General features: G+C 41.3%; 1 protein-coding gene across 1 annotated transcript in view; it reads right to left on the reverse strand.

The window, feature by feature from the left end:
- LOC131981750 (A disintegrin and metalloproteinase with thrombospondin motifs 2-like) overlaps nt 1-14630 on the reverse strand; it is a 136853-nt gene that overhangs the window by 37183 nt on the left and 85040 nt on the right. The gene's annotated exons all lie outside the window — the stretch shown is intronic.

Below are 14630 nucleotides of genomic sequence, written 5' to 3' on the forward strand. Positions count from 1 at the left end.
CGGCCGACCTGATTGCCTTCACCCATCCTGGCGTGGTGAAATTTTTTAGCCCCTTTTTTGTGAGTGAAATTATATTATAACGATTTGACTCAAACCTGAATTGAATTAGATGCATATTTTTGTGTGACATGAATACATGGAAAACAAATTATTATCCAGCAATTCACTTTAATACAAAATAACAATTAGGCCCTGTTCTTCAAAGATGTAGTGGAGTTTGCTGATGCAGCATGTATGCAATTGAACTGCCATTTTGGAAGATTTTGGCATTCCATAATTCCAAATTGGTTCAGTAAAAAGGCATTAAATTCATGTCATGAACACATGGGGACCTGGTCTTCAAGAATGCACTGGAGTTTGTTGATAACAATTTGATGTACTTATTTTGTTGGAGCAGCATGAATACAATTGAATGGCTATTTTGGAGTCATGCAGCTGACAAACGGGCTACCGTAAAGTGCAATGTAATTGCGCACTAAAATTTAAAGTGCAGATGGTGTGACCACAGTACTGGAGGCATGTTGTTTCAGATCAGTCAGTCCATCGTGGGCTACGGAAAAAGAGCGCCGGCACACCGTGCAGTGTGCGTTATAGATGTTATCACGCACTTTTCCCCACCCAAGTGTTTCCTTTTTCCCATTCCTCAGTATTTTTGCATTCTTTTCTGTTTTTGTTCTCGGAGCAGTACTAGTGGCATTGCTGCTCAAAGGTGTATCGCCCCGTAAAGCAGTGTCGGTGTCTGTGTCAGTTGTAACCTACGCATGCTGCTTTGTTGTCTTCTGTTATCTTCTCCTCGACCGATGGGATGATCGTATTCTGTATCGTCATACTCGTGTGTGATTATGCTGTCAGCTCATTGATTACAGAGCAGGAGGCCTGGGAACAAGTTTACCGTAAATTGTCATATAAAGCGCCCTGTTATACTGGACGGGTGCTTTTGTTTCTAAAATCGGGACGATTCTGTTTTTCGATTGGCAACCCTACATGAATTACAGATTGCTAACCAAGCTAGCTAGCTGCCTCTTATATAACTATGGCCACTTCTGGCCATTATTATTTATACATTTTATGCTTCTGGCTTCAAAAAAACAAGATGGTGACGGTCAAAATGCCAAACTTGAGGCTTCAAAACAAAGACCAGCTGAGCTAAACTCAAACTGAAGCTCAGACTAACTCCTACAGTCTCTGTAGATTTGATTAATGGTGGCCAAATATAGGTTATATTGTTGTGTATTGTCTTGTTTCTTTACCATTTCCTCACTGAACATTAATGTGTTTGCACTAATTTAAATCAGCATGTCTGCTTTTCTCTAGAGTGTCATGGTGTCTTCCACGCTATTGTTGTGTGTTAAGCATGTATGTTGTTACACATTGACATGTACCACATGTACTTATTTGAGCAGTTGCAAGTCGATGTCTGTGTCTTTGTTCTGTTTGCCTTCCAAGACACCAGTTGACAGAATCAAGCATGTGTGTCCCTTGTAACCGGTGGTAACGGTGCAGCTACCCTACACAGATCCTCTCCTAATCAACCAAATATTTCTACTCCCATCTGAATAAAAGCAGCAGATGGTGCTTGCTAAACACATGGATTAAGACAGCTCCCTCACACAGGGGCTGCCCACCCTGCTCTTTTCTTGGCTTGCTACATGGCAGAAAAAAAATGCAAATTACACAAGAAACTCAATTTGGGGTTATTGCATTGGAAAGTGTGGAACCTACAGGAGCCCTGAATTTGTTCAGATCACTTACCATGTCTCTGTTTTTGCCTACACAGGTATGTCAAACAGTGTGTTGTTTGGACATCTTTGGATAAACTCCAGTCAGACTCCAAAATGACTGTATTAAGTTTTATGTGTCAAGTTTGATCAAGTTTCTTTTTTTTCCTTCTTTTTAAAGCAGGCAAAAAACAGAGTCAGTGAGGATACAGAAGATAAATGGTCCTGTCTCCAAAACCAAGGCCATCCTTTCCTCACTCGCAGTCCTCCCTCACCATTCCTCCGTCTCTCTCATCCTCATGGTATGTAGACACAGCATGGCCTTGCTTATATGGCGGAGCCATGGAAGGCTAAGTCATGCAGTCTTGAACATGAGGTCTCAGTGGATTCAACAAAGCACTATCCTCCCTGACTCAAGCCAAGGCCTCCCACAGCCAAGGATGACACACAACACAGCTCATGGAGTGGTGTGTGCTTGTTTGAGAATTTATGCAGGTGCTTGTGTGTAACTATATTGTGCAGACAAACGTGTCTAATTGGCCCATAAGTCACTCTTCCAACAGGAGCTTTAGCTAAGTTGAAGACTATAAAAGATCTTACACTCGGTGCAAAACAGTGCAGCGCAACTGTCATTGCTAGTTAAGTTTTCACACGACAACATTGTGTAAGCAATTGACCAACAAAAACGGGTCTAAAGTCAATGACACTGCATTTTCCTGGTACTAAAGGGCACAATATTCAGAAAGTAAGATGCACCTACAAATACAAGTTCACAATGCGCGTACACTCTTCTTGTTCTCCACTCCTCTTCCTCAGCTAAATAGGCAATACGTAGGTGCATTTGCTCATAAGCAGTCGAATGGGGCTGTTGATGTGACTGAGGCAAGTGCCAACCTCTCAGTCCGAGCAGGTAAGAGAATGTGGAAGTGCCTTAAGCCTGCAACCTTTCAAAAGTCCAGCAGGGGTCGACACCATTGGTTGCAAAAGAAGTCCTGTCCTATCTATCTCAATACAAATTGAGACTACTTCTCTTGATTTATTACCTCAGTAAAAATGCTCATGGCAAGATTATGGTGTTATTGCTAGTTTCAAGTCTTCTTCAAGACAATATGATGTTAATTGTGTAAATTGTGGCCCCATTTAGAAGAAAATAGATGATAAAGTAGGGTATGATTTGGGGCGTGGCTACTCCTCAGTTCTCAGGCAGAGCCGATAAATCCACCCCTCGCTCCTCCCTAGTCCAAATGATGGTCTCTTAGGGTATCAAAGAACAAAGATGGCCGAATTCGGTACTACAAACGGGCAGTCCACAAACCAATTGGTGATGTCACGGTGACTACATCCACTCTTTATATACAGGCTATGGACATAGGATTGGGAGATTACGCAGGAAGAAGGTCTGCAATTTGCCAAATTCACCATTTCAAAAGGGAATGTGAGATGACACTTTGATTGTTTAATTCATTCATTACCTATTAAATAATTAGGAGACTAAATACAACCCCTTTGCCCCTCATGCTGACTTTGTGATCAGATCATGCACCGTTAAGTAGAGTTGGACACGCCCTAAATGCACAGTGCACCGAGACGATACGCTTCAGATCATGTAAATGGGGCCCATGCTGTTTTTGAGCTTTATTTGAAGCTGCTGGGTGGTGAGTTGATTCAACACGTGGCATGAGGAGACAGTTGGAGCTCCAGTGCTTTGACACATACAGTTAGAACAAGTGTAGGGTGGAGGGAAAAGAAACAAGATGCAGGAGGAAGATAGAGGGAAGATGAGGAGGGGAGAGGGAAGAGCGATCTGCCACCTTGTCTCCCAATCAGCAAGGGGCATCCCGCTTTCCCACTCCCTCTTATGCAACGTTTCCAAGGCAACGGACTCATGGGTAAAACAACGACCGCGTGGCTAATATTGGCTCCTGAGTCGCGAGCAGAATGAATCTGGAAGTCTGAATATGATCCCATATCTGCCCACATTCCAGTGAGTGACAGAATACCCACACAGAAAGAGAGAGAGATTAATATAGAGGAAAACAAGACACTATGAGAGGAGAATTTAAAGATTTTTGCAGCACATACTTTTATTCTGTTCTCATCTCACACACAGACGGTGAACATTTCTTGTCCTTGTTAGCAGAGGAAACAGGATTTAAGGCAGTGTACTTCACAACAACCCTTGGCTTTTCCTAGTTACAGCTGCCTTTAACGAGCCTGATGTCATAACCACACCATCTGCTTTTAAAGATGGGTCCAGATATTTTTACCTATTGCTTATGTAATGTTAAGACAAAACAGAAAAAAAGACCATTGTGTTCTCACTTTTAACTCAGCGCCTTCGCATTATGGCAGTGCCTTGAAACTGTGAATGAGACAATGCGGGGACATTGCATAACACACGGCCACAGCTGTATGGTAAGTGGAAGGAATACGGTGAGAGATAACTCAAAGTGACACCGGCGGAGTGGAAAACAAGAAGCGACTGAACCAAAGGTTGGAAGGTGCTTGACCAGGTGGCTTGCTCTAACTATTTAAACCTGTCCATCTCAGTGCACCTCTGTCCTCGCTTACTCTCACTAGAACACTATTTTTCCTCTCGCTTCAGCTGTTTTGGAGCAAGTTTTTTTTTTTTACAGAGAGAACTGCAGAGGAATAAGGTGCAAGAGAGATTGAGGGAGGCGGTGAGGGAGGTGAGAGGTAGAGCTGAGGGGTGTGATGGATGAGAGAGAGAGATGAGAAGAGACCAGAAGGACCTTGGGTGTTTTGAGTTCCGCTTCAAGCTCCTGCAGTGATGGAGAATATCGCTCTCTTGTAAGAACATCCGAGTCTGTCTGTGTGACTGCGGGCGAAGCATCAGGGTGCGCTGCCGTGTTTCTCACAGCAATAGCTTACATTAGCCTCGGAAACTGTTATCACTCTCAACCTACAGATAGGGGATTGATCATAACAATGTTCATTTTTCTTCTCTCTCAGTCCCCAAACCTCCTCCTCCCACACCTCTTACCTGCATGCACACACACACAAACACAGACACACACAAACACACACACACACCAACACCTTTATGTCTCTCCCTACCTGAAACTTTCCTTTTTCCTGTCCCACCCACCCGTTCACAATCCTCATTTGCATTTTCTCTCTCCCAACTGTATCCCCATGTACCCGCCACCTTCACCATCACACACAAACACGCCACCCTACATGCACACCTCCTCACACAACACACCGCCCTCTCTCTCCCCCAGTATTCTCATTCAGGTGGGGTGTAGAGCGCGGCCTTATTAGGAGACAAAGGTTCTTTGTCTTTCAACCTTTGCAAAATGTCAAGAATGTCTGGTTGCCCGCTGAATACCAGGTGGGGAGAGAGGGAGGGTCGAGAGACTATAAGCCTCAACGGAAGAGAGAGAGGATGGTGATGATAATTCAGGTCAAGCCACATCTTACTATTGAGCAGCGGTCTTTGGTTTAAGGTGACTGCTTGGCAGTCAGGTGTGGCACATTGCTCTGCTCCGCATTCAGGAGCTCTACTGTATAATGACTGGCTCTGACCTTACAATGGTCACTCTGGTCAACCTCAAGGTAGGTGTTCACCACAGTTCAAACATCTGCATATGGATGAGTTTGCATCTTACAGTATATACATTTGGTCCTCCAAACACAACAAAATACCAAAACTTTGACTGCTATTTTGTTAAAAAAAAAAAGGGGTAACGCTTTTATAATAAGGTCCTTAATAACCATTAATTAACAAGTAATAAGGCATTGTTCTCGCTTTAGATCTGGTAGTTGCAAAAAGCATAGTTAACTTATAGTTAACTTATAATAGATGAGCAATAAAGTATATTTTAATATCAATAAGCAAAGAAAACAAGATTAATAAAGGCATGGCAAAGACATAATGGGTGGGTCATGGGTGTTTGTAATGCCATTATTAACACTTATATAAGCTTATAAACACACAATAATGTTAATAAGCATCTTGTAAGGACTTACAAGGGCCTTATTACTTGTTAATTAATGGTTATTACAAGGACCTTAATATAAAGCGTTACCAAAAAATGCTCTTCTTCTTTTCTCTTCTTCTCTTCTTTAACATATACCACTCCTGTAGCGATGGCAGTTGGCTCTTAAAGTTATGTACTTACTTGATTTCTGTGGTCTAAGTCTAGTACCTTCACGTTGAATGCACTTATTGTATGTCGCTTTGGACAAAAGCGTCAGCTAAATGACATGTTATGTAATGTAATGTAATTAAAGCTGCAATGCACAAGACTGATTGGCTGTTCAGCTTTAGTGAATCAGTTCAGGAAAAGAGAAACAGAAGTGAGAAAATGCAGTGAAAGACTAAAGTCGAGAACGCTCTTCTCAACTTTCATCTTCATCTTATCATTTCAAACGCAAATATTTTCAAAGACATGGTGATTGGAAACTTTATTATGAAACCTTTTAAGTGGTGAGAAAATAGTATGAAAACACTGCTTTGTTTCATATATGTATCATAGCACTAGATTTTACATCCGCTGTACTAAGACTTCTAGTCTTCCTTTTGAATGAAAAAAAAAATGGTGCCATCTGCTGGTAAGGAGTGTTAATTTTTAGCAGAACATGTGTGTTAGTTGTCCATCATCGTCGTCTTTTCACTGTGCACTTTTCAGCTCTGAAACAGGCGCTGTAACAGTCGGCCTTAGTCGCCACTAGTTCTTTGTTGTTGGTGTGTTGTGTCTGAGCTTTAACACAGAGCAACAAGAGCAGTGATTTTTGTAGTAAAGTTGACATAGTAAATACAGTATTCTACAATGGAATCACAATATACAGTAGTGAATTACATAGTGAATACACTCACACATGTATGGAGACGCAAATAACCACGTGGTGACTGGATACTTATTTAACACTGTTGGTGTGGTGGCAATACATGCTGTAAAGAAATGGACTTTTGAAATTAAACAAAAGAAACAAAATAGAAAAGACACAACTATTTCTGTCACTTTTCGTGTGTACAACCAATAGCAACACTATGATGGACCGGAGACTGTCTGAAAGTGTATAAACATTTTTGTTTTCTCAGGCTGGACAACGTGTCAAACAAATATAAGCTCACAGTTAATGGGAAAGCCTTGCAGGACTTCAAGTAAATACAACCAAGTCTTAAAATATAAAGCTGATGGTAATTTGGGTAGATAAGTTTGGTTCAGGTGGCTTAATCCGAAGATTATGAGACTTAAACACATGAATGTGTATTTACTTTGTGTGGGGAGTCTTGGAGAAAAAAGTCCTGGCTTTAAAAATAATTTAAGACTATTTATTTTATTGGTTGTCAAGATGTGATATAAAGTTATTTGAGGAATCTGCAGGTTTGATTCAGGTCTTACAGTAAAAAAGTTGCCTTTACTAAAAAAAGCAATATAACATTTATATTAATAGCATGAAAATTAGTTGCATACTCAAGTGACTTTGAGGGTGTCTGCCTACACACAGCCTTCCCTCAGGAGTGATGATTAAAATCTTTAGTGTTATTGTGTAGTTTGGTTATTTTTCCAGCACTTATGAGTGGCAGCCGGCCTGAGGGGAGACGGTGAACTCATTAGCGCTTACCTGGGTTCAAGGCTGTCTGTCCACCTAGAGGCACAGTTATACACACACGTGAACTAATTTACTTACAGACACGTCTCGGTCCCATAGCTCAGGGCACGGACATCTTGTCTCCCCCGTGACAGCTTTATGGCTGATGAGTGGCTCGGACAGAGGACCGTTAACGCGGCTGCTAGCATCTGGGCAGGTAGCAACATGCCATGCTGTCCCACACAATGTTCCCATACTGAACGCTCATTATTTCTAAGCTGCCATATGACAGCTGTAAAGCCTGCAGAGTGTGGAACACATAGTGAACTACGCTTCCCATAATCATACTGCCGTTAATTATTTAGATTGGCAATCAGCAATCTAATTTTACATGGACAGCTCCCTGAAGACCATAATAATTATTCATACATCAAGCACTGAACTTTGCCCATTTATTAATAACTGCTTTAGGTTAGGGCTGTTTATTTTTAACTGTGATTCCTATAACGCTGATGAGATGTTTCGAGTGGTCGAGCCTTGGCTGTGAGTTTCATGTCCAAAGATCCATAATATTTAGGCTGATGCATTGTTATCTCCCTGAAGTGGAACAGAGGACCATTTTTTAATATTGCATGACGAAGCCTTTATAATCAGCAGGCGAGAGGGCCACCTATCCTCACCGCTGCTCGCTGTGTCTGTGTGGATTTCTGGTGGTTCAGGAGACAAGACAACCTTTAGCTCGCCCCTCTTACATAACTGTCTGTCTGTCAGAAACACACAGGGCTGTTGGCTGCTGGGGAGGAGGCGCCATGGTGCACACCGAGTCCCCCTGTGTCCTGCTGTACCTTGTTTCATTAGCAGAGCTGAGTCGTTTCTTCACAAAGTCTATGTGCAAGTTACCTACATGCAAAAGACCTGCAGAAAATCTGTCATAATTGTGCAATACGGCAGATGTTTTTGATGCAATGGAAGCACTTCATACATCTGTAGGTAGTTTTAATGTTGCTGCAAATTTTCCTCCAAGTTTTATCAATGGTATTATTATGTGCTGGATTTGATTTGACCTATTGCAAAATGTGTTTTATCATTCCTTTATGATTATAGATATTGTTTTAGGCGGCATGTTGTGCTTTCTGAGTGACTGTTTTTGTCCTTTTCTGTCTTTGTTTTATTGAGCTATATCAGACAAATATCATTTATGAATCATGATGATGTGGCAGTAATAAACTACTGAATCCTGATATTCATAATGCAATGACACCAAATTAATAAAGTGGTATGAAATGAACAGAATTGACACTCATGTTGTCACAAATTAGCCTAAATGATTATATTTCTGCAAGGAGCCTTGTGAGCGTCTCTTGTCATCAATAATTACAGCGAGCAAGACCAGCCCATGTAAACATCACAAGCACGTCTCAAAACACCATAATCCAATCATTGCCATCCACAGAGGCAATATTGCTGGCAAAGATCAATCATGTCCCCAAACTCTCTCACTTCGTTCTGTGGTTGGATATACGGAGCTCGATGTAAACTGGAGAGCCTTAGTGTCCAATAAGACAGCAAAGCCAGGCTGATATAGGGCTTACTGCAGGTCTCATCCAGTCTGAAACTGACCTGTCTGAGTGCCTGTCCGCCTGTCCTTTCCTGTGTCTGTCTATATCTGCCTCGGAGAGCCAGACATTTATAAAGGTCTCTTATGAAATCAAAAAAGTACGAAAACACCTCCAGCCATGACAGGGCAGTGAAGATAAACACATAACACCACCAGTATGCAGCGTATGCAGACAAGGCACATTCTTTGTCTACATCTCTTACTGCTGTCATATCAAACTCCGCTGCCTGTCTTCTTTAAGAAAACTATGGATCAATCTTACTGGGAAACGGTGTGTGCATCAAGAGAGAGATAAAGAGAGAGAGGCTGACAGCGAAGTGCAAGGTCCGCCTCCCAGAGAACCTATAAATCTCAGCAGAGACAGCTTCCTACTGGCTTGAAGGGTTTGTGGCCCCCTTGCCACCTCTCTCCCCGAACCCTGCAACCTCTCTCTGCCTGTCACCTCTCTCCTCCTGTCACCTCACACTCTAATCTTATATATCAACCCTGTCTCCTAAAAATGATGTCTGGATATAACTCACGTTTGTAGGAAACGGGACGCTGCCTGGATTATGTTTTCATTACCATAAAGAGGAATTGTTTACATTATCCATATCTGCAAAACATTCACTGTCAGCATTCTTATTTGTTTCCTCTACATATGCTATATCCTCTCCATATCCTCTATATTTGCTCCTGCAACCAACCAAACAAACAAACAAACAAACAAACAAACATAAACAAATCTAACTAACTAACTAACTAACTAACTAACTAATTAACTAACTAACTCCATTCAGCATATGAATGAAAAATCTGTATATAACAGGAACACATTTTGGTATCAGAAGCATTGTGGTTTCTGTTTGTGGACCGAGTAGTACTGACCAATCACATTTGAGTGGGCATAGGTTGACAGCAGGTAAACAGTCAGAGCGGCAGAAGACATTGGTCAAAATGCAATCTCAGAACCCATTGTCATTAATGACAATTAAGCTTTTTAGTAGCTTAGCTAATTTACCTAAATTGGCTAATTGTGAAACAATGTGAAACCCGAACCAAAAACTATTGGCTCAGGTCTCCAGAAAATTCATCAGACCAATGTCAATGGGTTCTGAAACTGATGCTAGGGAAAATCAAAAGATTATGAACCTTCGGCCAAATTTTATGTAGAGGCTTAGCAGATCAATTTGTATGTGAGTGGAACTATATATTAAAAACATTAATTTGAGTTGAGGGATGACGTGTGATGGTATTAAACAATAAGATCATTCTTTTTTGGGCCACTTGGGGGCAGAGCAACAATCTGTAAAAACAACACTGACATATCATCATCTAAAAAAAGATAAAATGGCAAACTAAAGGCTTATCTACAGACCCAGCTAACAGAAAGCAACATTAGCATTCATTTAAAGAAGTCCAGTGCTCACTGTCAGCTCAGTTCTGCTCTTTGACTTTGCAACTTTATCCGTCTGATGAGAAGACTCTTGAAGATGAAACAACTCTTTGTATTAAGATTTTATGTAAAAGGCATCATAATATAAACTAAAACTCTTGTTTCTTGCTTCTCCTATCCTCCCTGTTCGTATCCTCATTTCCCTTCCCATCACCCATAGCCCCAGGAAATGTCCTGCCCTGTCCTGTCCTGGCTGTGAAGTAGTCAAAGAACAGCCAACGCCAGCCACCTGAGACCCCAGCACCACAGTTATTATGACAGACCAGCCAGCCAAACATCTGTCAACCTGAGCACTGTAGGGATGGAGGGAGCGGTGAAGGCGATGCAGGAGAAGGGAAAGGGAAAAGTAGAGGTGGAGAAGAAGCAAAATGATGGAGAAAGGATAAAAAGCTGTGAGGGAAGATTAAATTACGCATTCAAACCATTTTGTGACTACTGAGAGACAACACTTGAGTATACACATTATTAACCGGTAATTGTTTCTTTAAAATTGTAAACTCAAGATAACAAGAAGCTTGGGTAGCAAAAATGTTTTTCCTGCATCAGTGACTTGAGACAAATCTACTTTAATCTACATTATTTGCAGTTCTACATGAAAGTAACTTGTATTTTTAGCACCATTTAGCAGCTCATGAAGTCAACTGGTTTGTGAAAGTTTTCTCAAACAGCCAGACAATGAAACAGACTATCAACACACTATGAACAGGAAATACAGTTGGACAAAATGCACATGGCAGTGCTTTGGTGTTAATGCTTCAGACTGCCAACCTGCAGTGAATCAGAGGTGTCAAACAAGGTGCTTCAACGGTCATGTCTAATGCATTTGGCCCTTTAGTCACTCCTTTTCTTTAGATTTATTTGTATCCCTACATCTCTCTGTCTCTTGTTTTTTCCTATTTATTATCAGTTGCCACTTTTTCAGAAGAGAAAGATCAAAGTGTCATGTTACAGGGGTTCAGAACAGAGAACGCTGAAGATGGGAGCAGCAGCAAAACATTTTAGCCACCCAAAAATCAGTTATAGGCTATATTTATAATATTTTTATAGCTTAACCTTGCAGTATGACAGCCCTGCTTAAGTTAACATGAATGCAACTGATGCCATTATCTATACTTTCTTCTAAGTCACCAGACTCCATTGGAAAAGAGAGGGATTTTAAAATCACCGGAGGTTGTGTTCATCAAAGTCACACAATAACTGAGGAAACAATCTAGTCAGAGGTAGACCAGCAACTCTCTTGTTCTGCAAGGTAAAATTAGCCTTTTTTTTTCAATGTAATCTCATGGCTTTGATGAGAACATAACAGCTTCAGTTGTTTATCGAACAGTGCTGTCATAAGGCAAGGTAAAGCTGTGAAGAAATAATAAATATACAAACCTGGTCTCACAGGAATCCGTGAAATAGCCACGGATTCGCTTAACTCAAAATCTGTTGAATAGCCACAGAATCACTCAAATTTCCGTGAAACTGACACGGATTTCGCTACAATGCAAGTTAATGACAGTCATATCCCTTGGCTATTGGTTTGTTCCAAGACACGTGACTTTCAAGTTCCGGCGGTCAGAACAAAAAACATGGAACATGTTCTCTCATTTTAAGTGAAAAAAATCAATATTTTGACTTAGTTTCTGCATAAAAATGGATTTTGATCACATTTCTAGCAAGAAATATATGTTTTATTTTCTAAATATTCACTCAGTGAATGTACATAATCACTTTGTATGTTGGAATAGCCACGGGATATGACTGTCATTAACTTGCATTGTAGCGAAATCCGTGTCAGTTTCACGGAAATGTGAGCGATTCCGTGGCTATTCCACGGATTTTGAGTTAAGGGAATCCGTGGCTATTTCACGGATTCCTGTGAGACCATGTTGAAATATACATAATATACTCTTCAGTCGATCCTCTATTTACTCCTCATGTTCTTAACCTTTTTCAAGGTGGCTAAAATACATCTACCCCCGTTCACGGCAGCACATTACCTAGCTTGTGTGCCGGTGCTCCTGCCTGCTGCCAACCACAATCTAGGTAATTAAGACACTGACCATGGATAAGTACCTCATAAAAGCCCACTTCAAAAAATTGAACTATCCCTTTAAATCCTGGGCGATTGCACAAGATGACCACAGGCAGACAGGTTAAAACTTGTCCCACAGGCAATGCAGGTGGGAACAACTCCAAAAGCTCACCTGTTTAAATAGCCTATATAAATACCAGATGACCAAACAGTTCACTGGTGTTTCAGTCTAAAAGCCTGCTGACCAACAACCACATACAAGTTCTCCTTCCCTCAACTTTCCCTTCCTCATTACATTCCTCTCCTCCTGCTTCCTTCATTTCCTCTTTTATTAATTAAATGTACCTTTTCAAAGGGTAGATATGGCGTAAGAGTGGGTGAGAGAAAGTCTATCTAAAGGTGTGAGACAATATGTATGCAAATGTTTTCACCAAGCAGCTCACCAGCGGAGACGAGCCCAAGCATGGCTGCCAAAGGGCGAGAGGATGAGGATTTATCATCCAATATTACCTCATCATAAATGATTATGATAAACATGTAAGCCAGGCTGTAACATAGTTATAGGCCATCTCTTACCCAGCTACATAAGCAGGGTAGTAATTCAGCAGAGAAATCATTGTAATGTTTTAAACAATTAAGGTGTGGAGTTCTTAAACACACCATAGACTGGGACAAGGGGAGGTGAATAAAAAATAAGAGTGTTTAAAAACTGGCATGCAGAGTTATTACAGCCTAGTCGGCCCACAAACGCACAGACGGAGTTCTTTTCTATTGCACAGCGCTCGAGCCAGACGGGAGAGAATTAATAAGGCACTACAGTGTATCGGTGTTACTAAATTGGCGGTGTTTCATAACAAAGTCTTTCCGAGCAGTTATCAATTAGAAACAATTAAAAGAGCCATTCATCATTCTTACAAAGCCGGCTGCGTACAGGGAGCAGCGCTGACAGAGAAGCTGATAAAATGTAATCAAAACCATAATCAGCGAGCGCTCTTTAACAGAGGCTAATGTTGACGGAGCTGAGGTATGTTTATAGAAAGATCAGACCTCCATCGAGCTCCTTCGGACAGGAACACTGTGTGTCTATCAAACAAACACATGGGCACTGAAGCGGAATAAGCCAGATAGAGTGACAACAGGGGAGAGAAAGAGGATAAAGACAAGCTTTAAAACATGCTCGAGAATTCTCACAACTAACTCTTTAGGCATCTTCAGCAATCACCAGTACGACATGTCTATCTGCTGATTGACACACAGTTTCCTGCATCTTTCCTGGAAAACCCTCGCCATGGCTTCCCATATTAATGTCCAGATTATCACTGTTTGTTGGTAACCAAGAGAGATAGGATCTTAATGCAAAGATGCACTGGGGGAAAAGTATCTCATACACAATATATCTCTGCACATCCGACTTCCCCGGCTCTCAGTCCCCCAGAGGTGATCGTGATGGCACAGGGTGAGGCTACAACCCCCCCACCTCTCAGGCATATGGCTAATCAATGCAGCCTCTTCCGTGCAAAGGTAACTCTATACTTGAGTAGGGAGGATAGGGGAGCTCCCCGGCTCTCTATCCTAATGAAGCTCTGAGGTAATCAAATCACTGCACACACAGGCAGATGGCCAATAAGGGAACAACCACCCGGGCTCTTTGATGGGATCACGACAAAGTTTTTAAACTTACCAATACGTAATTTCTCCTCTCTTTGCATGTGTTAAGGTGGATCAAAGCTGATTTCAGCATGTGGCTAAATGAGTTTAAAATGTGTCATTTATTTCTGTGTGCCCTTCGCAGCACTATCATATATATCACATAGACAGCTGAGAAAACTATTATTACTGCAGGGCCACTTGATAACACGTTCTCTGCTAAATCTGGCTAAAGATGCATTTTCATTTGCTGGATAAAAGTTAAATAACTATGACAGTTTTTGAATTTGCTACAGCTTTAATTTAACCCCTTTAACTGTTGTCTTCACCAAAGATGTGGTCACTGAGCCACATAGGTATCAAAGTGTTATGAGCCGTTGATGCCATACACCAAAAACACTAGAATTACTGCCTCAGAACTGTCTGTCTCCGCCACCAGTCAAGTTACAGTTTACAGCCACGTCTGTCCAGACTGATGTAATATATATCTTGTGAAGAGGGAATTTCATAAACAAAAAGGTGTTACGTGTATTTTGTTTTTTGTTTTACTTACATCTTCACCCTAGCATCACAGAAGAACTTTTTAATCAGCTAAGGTCCAGTGTCATTCAATATCTGACTTTTGTCGCA

This window comes from Centropristis striata, chromosome 12, assembly GCF_030273125.1.
Source record: "Centropristis striata isolate RG_2023a ecotype Rhode Island chromosome 12, C.striata_1.0, whole genome shotgun sequence".
NCBI lineage: Eukaryota > Metazoa > Chordata > Actinopteri > Perciformes > Serranidae > Centropristis > Centropristis striata.